This window comes from Argopecten irradians, chromosome 1 (genome assembly GCF_041381155.1).
Source record: "Argopecten irradians isolate NY chromosome 1, Ai_NY, whole genome shotgun sequence".
NCBI lineage: Eukaryota > Metazoa > Mollusca > Bivalvia > Pectinida > Pectinidae > Argopecten > Argopecten irradians.
This window is the reverse complement of record NC_091134.1, coordinates 67,321,212-67,328,161: the sequence shown is the minus strand read 5'-3', so window position 1 is coordinate 67,328,161 and position 6,950 is coordinate 67,321,212. Positions and strand designations below refer to the sequence as shown.

The 6,950-nt window shown below is 34.4% G+C and overlaps 1 pseudogene; it reads right to left on the bottom strand.

Annotated features, from left to right (window-relative positions):
* Nucleotides 1-438: 438 nt before the first annotated feature.
* LOC138306099 (beta,beta-carotene 15,15'-dioxygenase-like) lies at nt 439-6,233 on the bottom strand (annotated as a pseudogene).
* Nucleotides 6,234-6,950: the final 717 nt, after the last annotated feature.

Sequence of the window (6,950 nt, the reverse complement as noted above, 5' to 3'; positions counted from 1 at the left end):
TGCTGGGAAGAAATCGAGCTAAAGGTTCAGTAGGGAAAACTATTTGCATCCACATTGTTTAAACCCTCGCTACGCCCCTGACAACCTACTAAATATTTTCGCTGTATTAAATAAAAATCACTCTAATTAATTGGAATTTTTTTGACCAACGATTGTGAAAGATACATCTGTAGAAGTTTATTTTTTTTTCGTAGCGTCACAAACGGTAATTTAATGCCGTACCAAAAATAAAGTTGCACATGCAATTACCAGTCTCCATTTTAATTTCAGAAATAACCAAACTACAACAAAAGTAATTAAGATTAAAACACACATAACATTCAACTCATAATCATACTTCCATGACACTTATCATCAATGTGACAACCAATTAACCATCACACTAAGTATTATCACTCATTTTTTTCTTAGAATTTTTTATCAAAATTACACAGTAGTACATGGTTATACTGTCCCCCAATGTACCTCATATTCTTTCTAACAAGACTAAACTCGATCTTGTAGTCCATGGTGCATGGAAGTTCAAAGCTATAAATACCTGAACTGAGTTAACATTGACACGCACTATAAAGCCACTGGCAAAAGGAGATTCTGATAAAGATACTATTGTATATTTTATCTAATTCAAAAGTATAAACTTTTGCTGTTTTTAAAAGTCGATGCTATCAATTCGGTTCATTACACAAGTTCTGAAATATCTTATAGTGTTGTGGTTGGGTTGTTTCTAGAATGAGAATAGAGACTGCTATTGCAACTTTATTCGTGCTCTGGTATAAAATAGCCGTTTGGGAGGCTACAGAAACGTGTTCAGGTGTATCATCGTATAGTTGGGGTCCGAACAAAGAAAGACACAATTTTAGTAAGCAGAAAACTATCTCACTGACCAGAAGGTTACGTAAGTTTTCCCAAGTATTAATGGTTTTGGCAGGGCCATTAATTCCTTAACACTACAGGTGACAGCGAGAGCCTCGAGTGCATATTACCGTACTTTTCCGAGTTTGATTTTTATACTACCTGTTTTTTACCTTTAGTTGATATAAAATATTAAATGATTTGATGCCAGACGTGTACATCACATCTTGTAGTTCTGTTTACATGTCATTTGTTTGATTTTTTTCTCACATCACTTAACCATCTTTAAAAACAAGATTGGGCGACGCTACAAATTTCGTAAAATGTTCGACTAAAGTCTCGAAAAGGAATATGTAATGTTGTGAGTTAATAGTAAACATTCTTCTTCATTGGGTTGATCAATATTGAGTTTGTTGACCAAATCTTGAATCCTTATTTGTCCTTCATATATCTAAGGGAATTCACGGAGTAGTTCTGTTGCAAGGTATGGTTTCATTGTATACCAAGCTAATAGAGAGAAGAGTTGACCATACCAGAAAATCATCAACATTCAAAGTCCTTCGATCATATTTTCAGTCATACAATGGCTTGTCTAAATGATAATACTATGGGTCATACCGGTCGGAGGGATTCTGTGAAACTTAAATCATCCTCACCACCATCTCTTCAGGATAGTCTGCTTTCCTTGATATTAATTAACTAACAGCAAAATAATCATTGATATCTCATAACAATTTAGCACAAAGTAAAATTGACACAAACAAATCGGCCTCATATCAAAGCTGCACTCTCATTATGATAATGCTAACAAAGTTGAAATTATTACCGTAGTAATTGAACAAATAAAGCTTAAGCACGTGCTTTCTCGTTACGAACTATATAAACTATAAACTTGACCCCTCCCCAGAAGGTCAGAGACTCCAGAACCAATAAATTATGATTTTTAAAGGACTTCAAGAACTTTCAATCAGTGGAAAATATTTGATTCTGTCATATCTGGAAGTTATTTTGAAATTCAATTTAATAAGACTCTTTTAGGTCTCTTTGCCAGCCCTCTGGGTGATAAAGTGACAGGGCCTTAAAGGTGACAACAAAATTTCATCGAATTTGCTTCGATAGGTTTGGAGAAGAGGTCGAAAATGTATATTATTTACCGACATACGTGCAACTGAAAAAAGACGACGAGAATAGGTCACTATGACCCAGGAAAACATGTACACAGATAACAAAACAGAAAATAAACTATTAAAATGGTCACGTTTACTAGAAATAAAATAATTATTATTTGATATTGAAAATCAGACACATTATTTGATTTTCAACTCAGTTCTAAAACAGCTACTAAATACTAAAACAAAATTGGACTATAAAATAATATAAAACAGACCACTTTTGTATAACTACATGTATAATTAATAAGCAAACTAAAACAACGGAAAGTCTTCTACACGACAATCAACTACAACAAACTCAAATCAAAACAAACAAATCATTATCAAAACACCATGGAATAATGAAATCCACAAAAATGTGGTGCAAAACGTGTTAAACTTTTCTGCTTCAAGATGCCATTTTAACACCATTCTGTTTTTTAAAGGCCCGCTACTTTTCCAGAGCAAACCATAAAGTTTTCTTAAAAACATTAATAACATCAGAAAATATATACCAATGGCCTAAGATGAGGTTACAACGCCAAACATGATAACAGAGGAGAGTCATTTCGCTGTTTTGCCGTTTGATCGACGGCGGGAAACAAGACGACCCGCGTTATGAAAATTAATATTTTACTAATTTTATTCATCAAATTGTTCAGAAGGTTATGCTACGTGTAGTATTAACGGTAAATTAATAATTTTGCTATTGTGCAAAATTATCAATCTCATTTTAGATTTTTATCTTAAAAAATAAAAGCCGTTTTTGAAAGGTAGTGGGCCTTTAGGTCTTCTACGAGATTCATGTTGTTATACACAGGCACATAAAGGCCATCATTACTAATATATATCACCGGTTTTAAAAATTTCCTGTATCCCAACAATACTTGAACACAATCATGGGCATTGCCATTAATAGGAATGACAGTCGAATGTACATTACATAGATATATAAATCAATTATGGGAATGATACATGTAAATATAATTACTTTTTATATCATTAAAAGGTTCAGTGCTGCCGAAAGCATTTACATATACCAAATGGTACATTAAACTAACATCAGTGAATTGCATTGTTAAGTACATTACAAAGTATAAGGATTATACAAAAAAAAAAGTTGTACAAATTGATAACTATCCATTACGTATACCCTCTCTCTCACCTGGCTCTCTGTCACGTGATCTAAAGCTTTTTCACATCTGCAGTGAAATTCGTCGATGTGTGACAGGAAAGGATTTAAAGACATTTAGCGAAAACAAATAATAAATCCATGATCAATACATTAAGGTAAAGACCAAGTGGATAAACTAAAATTAAAATTTCATATTTTAAAGACCATAAATTTAAAGAAAGTTGAATTGTTGGCTTCACAATGACGTGTTTATCAATTTAACAAATTAAACACACAGATACTCTCAAAGTCTCAACATTGTCTGAACATTTTCTCTTAAAATAATCCCTATATTTATCAAAACATATTTCATCAGTATCACATTCAGTACACAATCACCGAGATAGGGGCTAGGTTTGGACAATTTTGGTAGTACTCGTCCAAAATGTCCTAATGGTTCTGGAAAATCCTTAATCATTCTAAAACAGAATTTCTAAACAAAATTTTGTTTAAAAAAAACAATTTCATAACTAACCATTAATTATGGCACACATAACTTTAAACAAATGTATATGATATGATTGTAAAAGCAACTGCATATTTCAAAGAATCAACGGTACGTACCAATTAAACGTACATAGATTTATGATGATAGATAAAACATTGTATCTTTTGGAGCAAATCATTCCAGCTTGGACGTCTTCAGGAACATACGCAGATATAAATCACTGACACTATTATTATATTAACTCCTATCAATAAGAATGAAACTTACCAAAACCCCACGAAGCCACTTTGTTAGAGGATGATGAAATGTTCTCATATGAAACCCCAAAATGTCCTAATCCACAACACTATCAGCCATGTAAACGTGTCAAGGCAAGACGAGGACATGGATACTAAGTAAAATGTATATCAAGACATGTCAAAAAAACGACCGTGGAAATTAAACGGGACGGTTGTTGGCATGTTGGCACGATTTGACACAGTCATTGTCTTTGGATCAATCATAAGAAGGTAGCTTTGTTTTGTGTTCCCATCGAAAGCTGACGTCATCAACAGCCCATCGTCCTCATCCTTACCCCCAGGTTTGGGGACGAACCAGGCTTCTGTGAAGTAATGATGAGGCTGCGCATACATAAGGTCCCCTTCGTTATTGCACACATCTTTTTTGACCAGAGCAAAGTGACTAAAACCCTTCCGGTTGTAATTATAAACCAGGCCGTAAATAAAGCAGTAATTAGAGTGACGATAGTTTTCGTTGATAACTGGAAATTCGAGTTCGCCGGCACACGGGGCTTTGGGCCCACTCTCGAAGGTAGCTATCGATACTGATTTTGTCAGCAGATCAAGGGTGTAACGCTTGAGAGTGGGCACGGAGCCAACATCCATGCGCGCTGTGTCATTCAGAAGAAAAGACATCTCAAACAGAGCAAAACCAGCCGGACTTTTTTGTGTTGGAAGATCCATAACGATTTTGCCGTTTGGTAGTTCAAAGGCATTTATGTGGTGAACGACGAATACGGACTCTGTATACAGTATGTGAACTTTTCCTGTTTTGATTTCTACCACGTAAATGATGGTACGGTCGTTAACGTCCCAAACCATCCCACTTCTAACAGTACATGTCATCATTATATGCTGCGAATTCATTCTGCAAGGCGCTGCGAGCAGAACAACATAGTTTCTAGTGACAGAGAATGAATGCATGTAACGAATTTCATCTATTTGCCATTCGGCGATCATTTCCGTGGCTTCCAGAGACGTGATGCGGACCACGCCTAGCCGATGCTTCATTCCTGGAATTAGACTCAATGCTGTAATAATTTCAAACCTGGCAGATGTTCCATATTCCGGAACCGGATGTGCAGAAGACATTGAGTGTATTGTACCAAAGTTTGGAAACTTAGATTTTGGAACCGGTGGAGTTAAAGATCCTATTGTATTTAGAGTTTGTAGGTCGAATTCGTAGGCGAACCAAAGGTCATTTATAGCTACTGTTCTGTTGCGATAGTTAAATACATTAATATTCATGTTATCCATTCGTCTCATCATACACTTCATCCTTTCTAAAGCGCTGAAAGGAGGGCTAGGGCCCTCAAACATTATACAGGCTTCCATTTCTTTCTTTTAAAGAGACGAGATATAGGATTTTGATTTTATCATTTTGGAAGAATAAAACGCAGACCCGTCCCCGGGAAAATTCCAGCTATGTAATTTTGCATATCCGTCCAAATAGCTCAAGAATTTCCTAGTCCCCATCTCCATCTGTCCGGGTCCATTTCTGACCTGAAAATGTATCAATATGGTAATATTACATTGCTTACGTAACCGTTCTTTCCGTCAAAAAGTTGTCAATTGTTAAGTTGGTCTGAATTTTCTCCCTCCGTTGCAATTTCATAATTAGCCATTAATTATGGCACAAATAACTTTAAACAATTATATATGATAGCTAAAGCAACTGCATATTACAAAGAATCAACGGTACGTACCAATTAAACATACATAGATTTATGTTGATAGATAAATCATTGCATCTTTTGGAGCAAATCATTCCGGCTTGGAGGTCTTCAGGAACATACGCAGACATAAATCACTGACCGTATTATTATATTAACTCCTATCAATAAGAATGAAACTTACCAAAACCCCACGAAGCCACTTTGGTAAAGGATGATGAAACTTAATGGGAATGTTCTCATATGGTTTGTTATTCGTCTTAAACAAGTCTTCGAAGCCAGGATCGTAATCATCTGATAGTGATACAGCCATCAGTCCACAGAGACAGCCAAGCGTAAAAGGCATAGACCATAACAATCGAATTTCGCAGCAGCATTTTTCAGATTCCAAATGATTAGCAATCAAAGTCAATTGTGTTAAACTCGACACTCAATGATTAATTATGCGTAAAGTAGTATAAGATTTAGAACTATTTCATGGCTACTAGCTACTGACACAAATCAGTTCTTGGGTGAATCGAAAAGCCACAAATAGTATGATTGTTTTATAGTAGTCTTCTCAAGGACATCGATGAATAGATCCCTTATACGTCTTAGTTTACAAAATGTTGGCTTCTTTGATAGTTGCACCTGAAACATAAAAAAAGTATAATCTATTTTGGAAAAAAAAAAGAAATGTGCTATCTGAAAACTAATCATGCTATCAAAGTAGTTTAGTAAAACATAATCAAAGGTTAAAATGTTCTTCTAGTGTTCGAGTCAACGATTTTTTTTTACCAATGTAAGCTTTTGAAGGTATATGATTATTGAAGTTATATTTGCCATAACTGAGAAAAGATTTTTAATTTAAATATTTTTTTTTCTTTTGTTATTTACTCAAAACGATGAGGTTTGATAAATTTAGCTGTAAAAAAAACCCTTTTAAATTACCTGACAAATATGTTTGATGCCTTATAAACATTAGTTACAACACGGAATTTATGAACTGTAAAATGTTTGTTTGTTTATGCCTTTTGTTTGTGGAGATGGACAAATACCTGAAACCAGAGATCACTGTACAGTTACTAATTACACTATAAAGACGTTATGGTCTGACCGTATGTACTCATATCACAACAATGAAGATGTCAATACAAAGATTTTGGCAGTATTGCAACATGATTTTCAGCTCTTATTTGTACTATAATGTAACATTAAAATCAATGTATACTAAGTATTGAAATCCTCAAAACGTTGGAAATGTTTAGTGTTGTATAAAATATATAAAATATCTTCCTGATTCGTGTGTATGAAAATTACGGCACGCCTATTTATTACCTTAGTCAAAAAAAGATAAAAATGAAAATCAGTCTTTTTCCCTATACACATCTGCTT